The 14,926-nt window shown below is 51.7% G+C and overlaps 1 long non-coding RNA gene across 1 annotated transcript in view; it reads left to right on the top strand.

The window, feature by feature from the left end:
* The window catches only part of LOC144719637 (uncharacterized), a 52,808-nt gene extending 41,584 nt beyond the window's left edge, over window positions 1-11,224 (top strand). The window contains exon 2 of the long non-coding RNA XR_013585642.1: window positions 10,333-11,224. This is a non-coding gene — a long non-coding RNA (uncharacterized LOC144719637). The remainder of the gene's footprint in view (window positions 1-10,332) is intronic.
* The last annotated feature ends 3,702 nt before the right edge of the window (window positions 11,225-14,926 follow it).

Here is a 14,926-nt window from a genome sequence, read left to right as displayed (position 1 = left end):
GATACTGTAGCTCGACTGATTCGGAGTGAGACCTCTGCTGTTAAACCGGAGCCGGTCATTAGCACACTGCCCAGGGAAACTCTCCACTGTCTCCACAACTGCCCCATCACCAATTGGGAGTTGTGGAGGTGGAGTGTCCGATGGTATAAAATAGCCAGGCATGTGCTTAGCTTTGGTTGGGCTGATGGTAAGGCCCCACCTTTTGGTGGAAAGCTCCAGGTTCAGCAGCAGTACCTCGAACTCCTCCTCCGAGTGAGCAGCCATTAGCAGATCATCGGCATACATAACGTGGTTGAGCAACAGGGAGCCATCCCTTGACCGCACCCGGGCATCGATCAGCCTCCCATTGTATCTGTAGCAGATGGTAATTCTTCCGGTACAGGCATTGAAGGCTCGACGAACTACGTGGTCCAATGTGGGAGCCAGAGGACATCCCTGTTGCACCCCAAGGTGTAAAGGGAATGGCTCTGACACAAACATTTTGATTTAAAGCTTTCGTGACTGCAGGGATTCATATTCTTGGTTCTTTCGGTAAAGTCACGTAGAATGTAAATAATAAAATAATAAAAATAAACATAATAAAATAATTATCACGACGTTTCGGCCACAACGCAAGTAGCGACAGACTCTGCCTCCTCGACAGACCTGTTCTCCACCTGAGGACGGCTACTTGCGTTGTGGCCGAAACGTCGTGAGAATTAATTTATTATGTTTTATTTTTTTTATTTTATTATTTCCATTCTATGTGACTTTACCGAAACAATCAAGAAGATGACACACAAACACATTGACTTCCAGACGCACACACATATGGACTCACACACACATAGACATGCACTTGAGATAGGCACACATGGAGTTACACACACATATCGACGTTAACACATACAGCGACCCACACACATACATACAGTGACACACACATTGCCGTACACACACATACACATGTGGACTGTCACACAGACATCCACTTGAGATATACACACATGGAGTTGCACACACATATATGGACGTACACACACACAGCGACTCACACACACACACACCGACTCGCACACAGCAATACGTGGACTAAAACACACATTGATGTAAACACACATATGTACTTACACACACACATATGGACTAAGACACACACACATGAACTTACACATACATAGACTGACACACACATAGCCCTACACACACATACACATATGGACTGTGACACACAGATATCTACTTTACATACACAGACATGGATTAACACACATATGGACTCACACACAGACGCATTGGCTTACACTCACACATCGAGTGACACACACATGTGGACTAACACACACACATATGAACTGACATACACATCGAGGAACACGCACACAGATCGACTGACACACACACATGGACTAACACACACACATAAACACTTTGACGTTGTCCGTTCGAAAAAGACACCCACATGGAGTTGAAGACACGCATGGCTCTACACGCACACACACATGGACTCAAAGACACACACATGGACTCACACACACACATCGAGGGGCACAGCAATCCCCGATGATGGCACAGCTATCAGTATCGCAGTACTACGTATGAGTAAATAGCGTAACGCGAGCGATGGAAACAATAGAAATGCATTGAAAAAATAATCAGAAATCACAGACTGGCAGTACACCGTGGCAGCGTTATAAAACCGCAGCAAAAAATGGGGAAATTGAGCAACCCAAAAATCCAAAAAGAGTTTTGTGTACACAAACATAATTATTGTAACATGTCAACTTGTTTCATAATGGTAAACCATGAAGCATATTTTTGATCAGCACACAAACATTATGATTGTAATGTTTGTCAACTAATATGTTTAACAATAGTAAACAATGGGCTTGAGTTGTTAGCGTAAGAAGCAAGGAAATTTTCACTTACCATAGGCGTGTTGAGGCCTTGTGCCACGCGTAGCCCCCCGTCCTGGCCTACATTGGCGAGGCGGCGGAGTTGGCACGTTGGCAGGCTAGGGGCTGGGCCGATACCCCCCCCTCCCCAGCATCCCCTGCCCGTACAATAATAATGCTATGTAAGCAGTAAAATATTATTATCTATGGACTCTGTAGTATAAACTGGACGCATCGTGTTGGGGGGGGGGGCGAAGAGGACATGACACTGTGAAGAAATGTCCGAGGCGTTATGTGTGTATGTGTTGGCTGTTAAACGCGTAAAAGGAAATGTCCCCGTGAGCTGGAGCGAAGGCTCATGACTTGGCAGGGTCCGCCCCCCCCTCCCACGCAATTGGCGTCAGTTGGTACGGTCGATGTCGCGCAATAAGTAAATAATTAATAATAGAAACGGCACAAATGTGTTAATTAAACTACTTTAAAGTTTAGGGATGGGAAAACGAAATAGCCTATTCCCACCGCGGGGCTTAGGGCGTGCCGCCTGGCAATTATTTTTCTACATATAGCCCACCGTCCGAGAGCCAAATCCCCCGCAATAGCAAGCGCGCGGAGACTTTTATATATAAGACTAGCGGAAGTACCCGGCTTTGCCCGGGTGAAAAATATCTTTCTTAAAAACCTTACATATATATACACAGATACGAAGGTATTGTCAAAGCCCGGTGGGCTGTTTGTACATTTTTCCACCAACAAATATATAAGAGGCTTTCACAAGTCCAAAAAGTTGTAGAAAGTGTGGGGTAAATAGTTGATGTCAAAATGTTTCCGAAAATTGTGGTCTCCCCCCCCCCTCAAAAAATATCTTTACCCCTCGTAGGTATTTATACTAACAACACCTTACATACAACAGAGGAAGTGGTATCTATTGACTCTGTAGTAGTATCTACTGACTGTACCGTAGTATCTACTGAGCCAGTAGTAGATACTGACTGTGTAGTAGTATTTAGTGACTGTAATATAACTACTGACCATAGTAGTATTTACTGGGCCTACAGTAGTATCTACCGACTATATACTCGTAACGACTAACTGTATAGTATCTGCTGACTCTATAGTTGTATCCACTGACTATAGTAGTAACTACAAAATCTATAGCAGTATCTACTCACTCTATAATAGTATCTACTGACTCTAGTAGCTACTCACCGTAGCAATATGTACTGACTGTATAGTAGTATATACTGACTGTAGCAGTATTGACTGACTGTAGTGGTATATACTGACTGTTTTAGTATTTACTATAGCGGTATCTACCAACTCGATAGCAGTATCTACTATCGCTACAGCAGTGTATACCGACTGAGGTCGTACCTGCTATCACTACAGCAGTGCATACTGCTGTGTTGGTACCTGTTATGATGACAGCAGTGCATATTGTGGTGGAACCTGCTATGATTACAGCAGTGCATACTGCTGTGGTGGTATCTGCTATGATGAGAGGAGTACATATTGTGGTGGTGGTACCTGGTATGATAACAGCAGTGCATATTGACTGTACTCATCATTCACCCTCACCATTCACCACTCACAACTCACCCTTACCACTCATCCTCACCACTCACCACTCCCACTCACTATTCACCATTCACCCTCACAACTCACCACTCACCAACCTCCCTCACCAATCTCCCTCACCACTCACCCTCACCACTCACCCTCACCACTCACCCTCACCACTCACCAATCACCACTCACCCTCACCACTCACTCTCACCACTAACCCTCACCACTAACCCTCACCACTCTCACTCACCACTCTCCCTCACCACTCACCACTCACTTTCACCATTCACCCTCACCATTCAGCCTCACCACTCACCCTCACCACTCACCCTCACCACTCACCGTCACAACCACCACTCACCCTCACCACTCAACTTCACCCTCACTACTCACCATTCATCCTCACCAATCATCACTGACCAATCACCACTCACTACTCTCCACTAACCCTCACCACTCAACCTCACCACTCACCCTCAAAACTAACCACTCTCTCACCACTCACCCTCACCACTCAGCACTCACCCTCACCACTCACCCTCACCACTCACCCTCACCACTCACCCCTCACCGCTCACCACTCACCCATCACCACTCACAACCGCCACTCACCCTCACCACTCATCCTCACCACTCACCCTCACAACAACCACTCACCCTCACCACTCACCCTGACCACTCATCCTCACCAATCACACCCTCACCAATCACCACTCACCCGCACTGCTCACCCTCACCACTCACGCTCACCCTCACCACTCACCCCTCACTAATCACCACTCATAACCGCCACTCACCCTCACCACTCACCACTCACCCTCAACACTCACCCTCACCACTCACCGTCACCACTCACCCTCACTACTCACCACTCATCCTCACCAATCACACCCTCAACAATCACCACTCACCCTCACAACTCACCCTCACCACTCACTCTCACCACTCACCACTCACCCCTCACAACAACCACTCATCCTCACCGCTCAGCACTCACCCTCACCAATCACCACTCACCCTCACCACTCACCCTCACCATTCACCCTCACCACTCACCCTCACCATTCACCCTCACCACTTTCCCTCACCACTCTCTCTCACCACTCACCCTCACCACTCACCAGTCACGCTCACCACTCACCCTCACTACTCACCACTCACCCTCAACACTCACACTCACCGCTCACCACTCACCCTCAACACTCACCCTCACCGCTCACCACTCACCCTGACCACTCACCACTCATCCTCACCAATCACATCCTCACCAATCACCACTCACCCTCACTGCTCACCCTCACCGCTCACCCTCACCACTCACCCTCACCACTCACGCTCACCCTCACCACTCACCCCTCACTAATCACCACTCACAACCGCCACTCACCCTCACCACTAACCCTCACCACTCACCCTCACCACTCACTAATCACCTCTCACAACCGTCACTCACCCTCACCACTCACTCTTACCACTCACCCTCACCACGTACCCTCACAACAACCACTCACCCTCACAACAACCACTCACCCTCACTACTCACCCTCACCACTCATCCTCACCAATCACACCCTCACCAATCACCACTCACCCTCACTGCTCACCACTCAACCTCACCACTCACGCTCACCCTCACCACTCACCCCTCACTAATCACCACTAACAACCGCCACTCACCCTCCCCACTCACCCTCACCACTCACCCTCACCAATCACCACTCACCCTCACCACTCACTACTCACCCTCACCACTCTCCCTCACCACTCTCCCTCACCAATCTCCCTCACCACTCTCCCTCACCACTCTCCCTCACCACTCTCCCTCACCAGTCACGCTCACCACTCACCACTCACGCTCACTACTCACCCTCACTACTCACCCTAACCACTCACCACTCACCCTCAACACTCACCCTCACCGCTCACCACTCACCCTCACCACTCACCCTGACCACTCACCACTCATCCTCACCAATCACACCCTCACCAATCACCACTCACCCTCACTGCTCACCCTCACTGCTCACCCTCACTACTCACCCTAACCACTCACGCTCACCCTCACCACTCACCCCTCACTAATCACCACTCACAACCGCCACTCACCCTCACCACTCACCCTCACCACTCACCCTCACTGCTCACCACTCATCCTCACCAATCACACCCTCAACAATCACCACTCACCCTCACCACTCATGCTCACCACTAACCCTCACCACTCACCCCTCACTAATCACCACTCACAACCGCCACTCACCCTCACCACTCACCACTCACCCTCACCACTCACCCTCACTGCTCACCACTCATCCTCACCAATCACACCCTCAACAATCACCACTCACCCTCACCACTCATGCTCACCACTAACCCTCACCACTCACCCCTCACTAATCACCACTAACAACCGCCACTCACCCTCCCCACTCACCCTCACCCTCACCAATCACCACTCACCCTCACCACTCAACCTCACCCTCACCACTCACCCACACCACCACCACTCACCCACACCACCACCACTCACCCACACCACCACCACTCTCCCCCTCACCACTCTCCCCCTCACCACTCTCCCCCTCACCACTTTCCCCCTCACCACTCTCCCCCTCACCACTCTCCCCCTCACCACTCTCCCCCTCACCACTCTCCCCCTCACCACTCTCCCCCTCACCACTCTCCCCCTCACCACTCTCCCCCTCACCACTCTCCCCCTCACCACTCTCCCCCTCACCACTCTCCCCCTCACCACTCTCCCTCTCACCACTCTCCCCCTCACCACTCTCCCCCTCACCACTCTCCCCCTCACCACTCTCCCCCTCACCACTCTCCCCCTCACCACTCTCCCCCTCACCACTCTCCCCCTCACCACTCTCCCCCTCACCACTCTCCCCCTCACCACTCTCCCCCTCACCACTCTCCCCCTCACCACTCTCCCCCTCACCACTCTCCCCCTCACCACTCTCTCCCTCACCACTCTCCCCCTCACCACTCTCCCCCTCACCACTCTCCCCCTCACCACTCTCCCCCTCACCACTCTCCCCCTCACCACTATCCCCCTCACCACTCTCCCCCTCACCACTCTCCCCCTCACCACTCCCCCCCTCACCACTCTCCCCCTCACCACTCTCCCCCTCACCACTCTCCCCCTCACCACTCTCTCCCTCACCACTCTCCCCCTCACCACTCTCTCCCTCACCACTCTCCCCCTCACCACTCTCCCCCTCACCACTCTCCCCCTCACCACTCTCCCCCTCACCACTCTCCCCCTCACCACTCTCCCCCTCACCACTCTCCCCCTCACCACTCTCCCCCTCACCACTCTCCCCCTCACCACTCTCTCCCTCACCACTCTCCCCCTCACCACTCTCCCCCTCACCACTCTCCCCCTCACCACTCTCCCCCTCACCACTCTCCCCCTCACCACTCTCCCCCTCACCACTCTCCCCCTCACCACTCTCCCCCTCACCACTCACTCTCTCCCTCACCACATGTTAAGGGCGATCCAAAAGGAATCTACAACCTTCGATGATTCCTTTGCGCGATTCAAAGAATCGATTCCTGGCGCATAGGAGGTTTCCATTTTTAATTACAGAGTTTTATTTTCATTGTTATGTTATGTTTTAAAGTTTTCAGGAGTTTTTAATTATATTTTAGCCCCGGTCAACGCCGGATATTTCCCATTCGTAGCAGTTTATATCAACTCTATAACCAACTAATATTAAACGGGAATAAGGCGATTCTAAATGAATCTACAACCTTCGATTCCTTTTCGCGATTCAGAGAATCGATTCTTGGCGCGGTCGGGTTTAGAGTTTTAAAGTAATTACACAGTTGTATTTTCATTGGGATGTTATGTTTTAAAGTTTTCAGAAGATTTTAAATGTATTTTTCCCCCGGGCAACGCTGGGTATATCGAGTTTATACCACAAAGTCGACGCCTGACAGACTTGGGTGTCGAGGCCTAGTACCGTGCAGAGCCTCCGGCCTCACCTAGATTGCCCACCCGGCTGAGGGTGGGTACTGGGGCCGTTACGCCCCCTCCCCCCCGCTACAATAATACTGTCTAATCGCTATAATTTTATTATCTACCGACCCTATAATAGTAATTGCACACATTGGGGTGGAAGGGGAGTGAAGAGGACGTGAAACTTTGATGAATTTACCTCAGAGTCGCGTGTTAATGCGTGCGCATATTTGTAACGGGAATTAAAAATGGCGTCCACCCCGCAGCGAAGTTGTTGCTATCCGTTGCCAGGGGCAACCGCCGTGGTCCGCGCTGACCGGCAATATTAAATAAATAAATATATAACTCAATAAAGAGCAATCGCACTAAATCGATAATCGGTCCGATTTAAAGTTTAGAGACGAAAAATCGGAAATGCCTAAGTTTACCGCGGGTCGGGGGCGTGCCCACCTGCAAAATTTAATCTCGGCGAACCCCACGGTCCGAGAGCTAAATCCCCCGGAAGGGAGCGTACGCAGACGGACAGACAGACAGACAAAAAATGAATTATATAGGTTAGATTGCGCCCCCCCCCCCCCCCCCAAAATACAAAAGTCTATTTTTATAATTTTTTAATGTGTACAGTCTGAAAAGTACCCACATGCCAAATTTCAAGTTTGTTGCATATCGGGAAGTACGCTAAACATTTTGAACAGACACACATAATCACAAATGTCTCTTTTATATATGTAGATTATAATGTAAGTACTTGTATAGTAATTACTCGCTTAACACAATTTTGCTTAGCACTTTTCACGAACGTATCAACTACTCTAAACGATGAATTATTGTATTTGTAAAATTCACAGTTCCCAGAAGCCTCACTATTATTTAAATTAGATGAAAAGCTTCTATTGATAGAAAATGTCAGTATTATTATTAGCGCATAACGCCGGGAGTGGTGAAACTTACCTGTGATTCAAAACTTGGCATAAATAATCCAATGACGCACAGAAAGCGTGGTATGAGGTGAAGTTTCTAATACATGTACCATGAAGGAGGGTCATTGGCCAAAATACCCCCTCCTACATACATTTCCCTTTAAAGCACGCATAGTTATTGATCTCCTCAGCTGGTCATATGTTGTTGTGCTCCTGTATCCATTTATGCTGAAGTTCTTTGGCACCATATGCAGCCAACCACGATAATCGGAGGTGCGGGGAAAGGACAACAAACGAAGCACAAAAAGCAGTTCTATGGAAATTAGTTTTCAGTCTAGATTAAAAAGTGCATAGCTCTAGTGGCTTAATTCTAGATTTGAAGCTTTCGTGACTGCAAGGATTCATATTCTTAGGTTTTTTTCGGTAAAGTCACGTAGGTAGTGGCTTCCTAATATCAGAAGATAGACGGCCGCAAAAGCGCTTCTGAAAGCGCGTGTTGCAGTAGCCGTCTTTGTTCGATGGTCAGCCAAAAGCTGCTGTGAGAATTGGAATTCGCGAGATTGTTTATGCTCCAGGGTAGTCTACGTAACTTCATTTTTTTAAATGTAATATCACGAGTAAATTAGTTTCAACGTCCGAAATAAAAGGTATAAACGCTGTCATTATTTCCGAATGAAGCAACTGGACATGTGACCGACTGGACATCTGTGAAAAAAAGTTTAATAGGTCATCGGATTCCTCCAGTATAGATACATATTCTTATTCTGAACTTGCATTTGCATCACAGCCCCGCGGACCTACTTGGTACGCTGAAGTCGAATCCTACGCAGTTGCTCCCAGTGCTCACCGACATCGCTTACCCTCAAATCTGTCATGAAATAGGAGCCGTCCGGGAGTGCCAAAAAATTATCAACCCACACATTGCAATACATCGGGACATAAACCCAGCACCGCTTGTTCACCTAAAATAACGCCACTCCTTCTGGATCACAGTAGAAGCCTCATTCCAAACCACAAATACAAATGAATGCGAGTTATGTAAGCGAGACTGGCCTGTGGCTGACGTAAAAAAAAAAAATCTCATACATGACCCCGACCATCGAACCTCCCGGTTTCAACCTTCTGTAATGTGAGGATATATCCGGCTCAATGAAGTATCACAACTCGTCATGATGATTGGCTCTGCCGGTCCCGGGTTATAGCCAATGGGGGGAAGCCTAGGGGCATGGCCCTGACGTAATGGAAAGGTGACAGCTGTAAGTAAGGGATTGGTTCTGCTGGCTTTGGCCACAGCCAATGGGGAGATGAGTCAGGGGCGTGGTCCCGGCAGCTTACGAGGGGGCCTGGAATATTCCATGGAGGCTAACCAGGATTGGTGGAAACGTACCACATGACCCGGGTATTAAATAGGGGTGGAGACGAATGACACGTGGTCGGAACGGGAACGAACAGAGGAAGGGGGCCACGCGGGAGCGGGGCTCTGGGTTGCCACGTGGTCCTCTCACGCTGCCTGCCAGCAGTGTGAAGGAAAGCTGTAATACAAGTTGAATAAAAGACGGATTCCAGAAGTCGCCTCAACAACCTTTATTACATTGGTGTCAGAAGTGGGATTCGAATCCACGCCTCCATTCAGAGACCAGATGTTCGACGTCCCGTACGCAGGCAAGGAACGAGAGGTATGCGCGTCGATCGCGAACTGACATGCCCTGGTCGGTGGGCGATATGGAATGGCTCCATTGCCCTCAGGTGCCGGTGGGTATGTCCCCTAAACTGCACAAGCCTTGGTGGGGGCCTGTGAGGCTGGTGGACATTTGGAATCCCCAGAGTGTTCGCATCCAGTACGGCCAACGTCGTTGGTATGTCCATTCGTCGCGACTCAAACCCTACGTTGACCCGCGTGCTGGCCCTTCATCTCCACTTGTTGACCTGCCGGGGTCTGGCGTGCCGAATGTGCCACTTGCCTTGCCCGTTGATCCCCAGCGGGGCTGTGTTATACCCCCCGCAGATGAACAGATTTTGAGGGACGACGCGACCCCGGACTGCCCTCCTCCAACGGGACCTGTCCCAGATACAACGGAAACCGAACATTATTCTTCTTCTCCACGGCGACCACCTCCTGCTGATCAGTCGGCAAGGCAACCACGCGCGAACAACGGAGAGGGTCCGGCGTCGCGCACGCGGTCGAAATCTCTCCCGTTTCGCTAATATTGATTGCCTTGCGCTCTGTCACCCTGTTGTTACTGTGCTACAGGGGCGCCCTAATGTATGTCCGTTGTTAAATGTTTTGAATTTCCCGGCACGTAGACGCCTACTCCCCCCTTACCTTGTTAATGCGTCTTAGACGCCCTAATAATTTTCCTAATGGGATTCGGCTTGTCACCCTTTTCCCAGCCGAGACGGCTGACTTTTTACACCGGGGGGGGAGGTGGGTGATGTAATGTGAGGATATATCCGGCTCAATGACGTATCACATCGTCATGATGATTGGCTCTGCCGGTCCTGGGTTATAGCCAATGGGGGGAAGCCTAGGGGCGTGGCCCTGACGTAATGGAAAGGTGACAGCTGTAAGTAGGGGATTGGTTCTGCTGGCTTTGGCCACAGCCAATGGGGAGATGAGTCAGGGGCGTGGTCCCGGCAGCTTACGAGGGGGCCTGGAATATTCCATGGAGGCTAACCAGGATTGGTGGAAACGTACCACGTGACCCGGGTATTAAATAGGAGTGGAGACGAACGACACGTGGTCGGAATGGGAACGAACAGAGGAAGGGGGCCATGTGGGAGCGGGGCTCCGGGTTGCCACGTGGCGGTGCGTCTCTCTCTATCTATCCTCTCACGCTGCCTGCCAGCAGTGTGAAGGAAAGCTGTAATACAAGTTGAATAAAAGACGGATTCCAGAAGTCGCCTCAACGACCTTTATTACACTTCCATGCCGCCAATGGCGGACCATCAACCGAATCCGGAGACCGTGCGTCTTGTGTGCAGTGATTGAGAGACAATGGCCAAAATGACTTCCTTCCGTCTACACCGGGGTGGGAAATTTTATGAATGTGGGTGTGAGGAGGGGGTGGCGGTAGTGTAACAGTTAGCGCTGCACCATGAGCTCGGCGACCCGAGTTTGATTACAGCTCACGGCCCTCACCAGTGACGATTATCTGAAGCGGTCATGGGCATCCCCTAGGTCGGCTCAGCCTCAAATGAGTACTTGGTGTAGTGTATAAAAAAAACACCACTGGGGAGACAAAGGCGACCGGGCGTGGTGCTGGCCACCCACCACCTCGTGTGCCGTACCGACCTTCATAGGTGCTCGCAAACAGCACTTTCCCCACCAGTCTGTTAAGTCCATATGGGGGATCTTTGTATTTGTTATGTACCTGTAATGTAGTAACTTGGCGGGAGACGACTTTACGGGTAGCACACTCTTTATTAACAGCAACTTATATTACACGGGTGGCCAAACTGCAGCCTAACTCACGGGGTTCCCCTGGCTTCTCGGAACCCACCCGGCTGGGGTGTCCGTCTCGACTCTGGGTCCCACAGCCTCGTCCCACATGGACGTCAGACCACGGGTCCCACAGTCTCGCCTCCGAGCCACACAGGGTCCCGGCCCTTACAAGGACAGCGGGACTAGGGGTCTCAGGGCCCTACCTCTTCAACTCCGTCTTCGATCTTCAACTGGTTATCAACTCCCCGAGTGCTCCCGCGCGTCCCCCTTTATAGTCCTTCATGTGGACGTCGCTGAGAGCACCCACCCCAGTTGACCAATCACTGCGCGCTGCCCACGATCCTATTTCCCACCTTGTGTCAGCGCGCACAACCACGCACCCCGCGCCGCCCCGTGATCTATCACTGTCGGCGCGAGTCAACACCACCACTACATCACCCCCTACCACATAGCTCGCAGCCGACCCGGCTGCTATAAAAAAATTTCTATTACCCCCCCCCCCCCCGTGTGTGCCCCGTAACACAAGCAACAATCACAACAACACAACACAACAAGAACTCCGCCATCCGCAAGAATCAGAACATGCCACCGCAACAACAAGAACAATATGTACAACCCGGCGAGCGAAAACAATAAATGTGTATGCAAAAAAAAAAAATGACTCGTGCAGCGTCCCTTCATTTCCAAGCGCCCCTTGAACGGGACATTATACCGGGCAGAAGGGGAACGCGGCGACGAGCTGCAATCTCGGGCCCCCCCTCTTTTTTTTTTTCATGAAAAGTGTCGTGTCTTTGCACGAGTCCGCCTGGCCGGTCCGTCATACGGCACCAGACGCGGTTGACCATCCGGTGGCGCCGGCAGTCCAGGAAGGCACGGGGCAGGCATCGGAGATCCGCGCGTGCCTCGGGGTTCCGGTTCACGACGGTCAACAGCCGTCAGGTCCGAGACACCTGGGAGTGGGTCAGGTGGAGACTCGTGAGGATCAGACTGCGACACATCCCTCCCCGAGTCGACGGCCACATCACACGCTCGGTCGTTACGGCACAAAGGGAGGCCATGTGGTGCCGCGAAGGGTTTCAGCCGGGAGGGGTGTACGTACCAACGGCGTTTTTCCCATTTAATCTGGATACTCTGGGGTCGCGCAATACGCACGATTTCCACCGGTCCCCTCCATGGTCTCAACTATTTAGGGGACGTAGCCAACGGTGCATGTGGGCAGTGCAGCCAGGCCTTATCGCCTGGTTTCCAATCGTGCGTATACACCTTTCGTGCATGCAATCTTTCGTTAGCGATCTGGCGAGACCTTGAATTTAACCTCGCAGCCTCTCGCGCTTCAGCCAGTTTGGCGATATTAAATTTGATGTGGTCGGCCAATTTAGATTTCGCACGTGGCTGGGAAATCCCCAGTTGGACATCCATGGGCGGATCGGCCTCCCGCCCATACATGAGAAAAAATGGGGAAAACCCCGTCGCCGCATGGGGGGCCATTCGATAGGCCGCGAGTACCCCAGGTACCTGTAAGTCCCAATCAACCTGATCGTTGCAGACCTGTTGGCACAGCATAGAAGTAATCGTCCTGTTTAGACGTTCAACCATTCCATCAGTCTGCGGGTGGTACGGGGAGGTACGCACTTTCTTCGTACCCAACAGGTCGCACACCTCGCGCAACAAAACGCTCGAAAAATACTTTCCTTGGTCCGTCAGCAAGCGTTCGGGGGCGCCTTTGTCCAAAACATAGCCCTGGACAAAGGCGTCCGCCACTGCCGCAGCCGACTGGTTGACGAGTGGCCACGCTATGGGCCATCGGGTGAAGTATTCTACGCCAACCAGCAGGTACTTGTTACCCCTAGGTGTAGCGGGAAAGGGCCCCAAAATATCGAGCGCAACCAGTTCGTTCGTGCGCGAAACCTGAATGGATTGTAGCGGTGGATTAGCCGTTATTGGTGGCGGTTTTCTTTGAGCGCACCCCACACATCTTTTGAGGATGTTTGCCACGTCGCTCCCCATACCCGGCCAATAATAGTCCCATTGGAGTAGGGCGAGCGTTTTATGAAATCCCAAATGCATGAGTCATTCGTGAGCAGCCAGAACGACCCTACCCCGCATAGCAGATGGCACAACGAGCGTATGACGCCGGGACATATTGTCCCACTTCATCAGGAGGCCCTGTCTGACCACCCAGGAACCGACCCGCGTCTTCCCCCCCCCGGGAGCCTCTGCCTTCCGACGCAACGTGAGTAGGGAGCTGTCGGCCATTTGGAGACGGCCCCACTCGATAAGAGGCAACGTGAGTAACGAGTCCCCGCCCGTAGGAGCGGCGGGCGCGTCGACCCCCGGAGCGTCAGTGGCGGCGAGCAAAACTTCCACGGGGACGGCGACAGGGGGTTTACACGCGCCGATCCCAGAAGACATGCGCATTCCGAGCGAGGCGACAACCGCGACAAGGCATCCGCATTCGAGTGCCGCAATCCCTTACGGTAAATCGTCGTGAATTGGTAGTCTTGGAGGACCTCCAGCCATCGGGACAATTGGCCGGAGGGTTGCGCCACCCGCATTGCGTATTGGAGAGCCGCGTGGTCCGTACGAACAGTAAAATGACGGCCGTAGAGATACGGCCTGAATTGCTGTATAAAAAAAACGATCGCTAGCAATTCACGACGTGTCACACAGTAGCGTTGTTCCGCAGGTGACAAAACTCTGCTACCGTAGGCGACAGCCGTTCGACCCCCCCGACCACCTGTGAGAGCACTCCCCCGATACCCGTGTTACTGGCATCCGTGTCAAGCAGGAACGGTTGCGTGAAATCGGGGTAACACAAGGGAGGAGCCCGCACCAAGGCGTCCCGAAGGGAGCAGATCGCAGCCTCCTCTTCCGGCCCCCAGTGAAACCTTACCCCTTTAGCCGTCAAAGCGTGTAGGGGCCTGGCTATGGTGGCAAAATGTTCGACAAAACGGCGGTAGTAGGAGGCGAATCCTATGAAGCTGCGGACTTCAGTGACTGAGGTTGGCGTTGGCCATGAGCTGACGCAGTGCGTCTTAGCAGGGTCTGTAGAGATCCCTGAACGGCCAACGATATGCCCCAAGTACCTGACCGATTCCCGAAGCAGGTGACATTTAGCCGGTTTAAATTTTAATTTAGCGGAACGCATCCTGAGGAA

This window comes from Lampetra planeri, chromosome 6 (assembly GCF_965212315.1).
Source record: "Lampetra planeri chromosome 6, kcLamPlan1.2.h2, whole genome shotgun sequence".
NCBI lineage: Eukaryota > Metazoa > Chordata > Hyperoartia > Petromyzontiformes > Petromyzontidae > Lampetra > Lampetra planeri.
Note: the sequence above shows the minus strand (reverse complement) of the source record. Positions and strands in the feature narration are given on the sequence as shown.